Raw genomic sequence first — 710 nt, 5'->3', positions numbered from 1 at the left:
AAGTGATTTAAAGATGAAAATGTACCAGTGAGAGAGTCTGCGTGAAGTTAATGGTGTCCAGTTAACCAGTGAATACAGGGTGCAATGGTGGGTAATCTTAGCGCACCGTGATAGACAGCATCCAACATCTGCAGGGTGCTTGTTGGGGCATTAATGTAAATAATGTCACCGTAGTCAATGAAGGGAAGGAAAGTCACAGATACAAGGTGTTTCCTAGCATTCAGAGTTAAACAGGATCTAATTCTGAAAAAGAAACCCAGTTTAGCTTTCAGTTTCCTTACTAGGTTTTCCACGTGAACCTTAAAAGAGAGATGCTAATCAACCAAGATACCCAAATATTTGTAGGAATCAACAAACTCAATAGGGACACCATTTGAGGATAAAATCGAAGGAAGAATTGCTGGGACCGACTTCCTGTTTGTAAACAACATCCCTTTGGTTTTATCGGTGTTTAGGACAAGTTTGAGATGGATCAAATACCATACCATACCAATTTATTTATAAAGCACTTTAAACAGTGACAAAGCACACCAAAGTGCTGTACAGGGACAAACAGAACAAGCACATAGCAACAGATTACATAACAGGACACCAAAAAGTAGAAACCGACAAAAACAATAATGGATAACAACAACAACTGCAACATGACCAACACAGAGTGATGCACACAGACTCAGCACAGATCACACAGTGCTGAAAGCCAGGGAATA

Source organism: Nematolebias whitei, chromosome 16, assembly GCF_014905685.2.
Source record: "Nematolebias whitei isolate Nwh7 chromosome 16, NemWhi1, whole genome shotgun sequence".
Taxonomy (NCBI): Eukaryota; Metazoa; Chordata; class Actinopteri; order Cyprinodontiformes; family Rivulidae; genus Nematolebias; species Nematolebias whitei.
Note: the sequence above shows the minus strand (reverse complement) of the source record.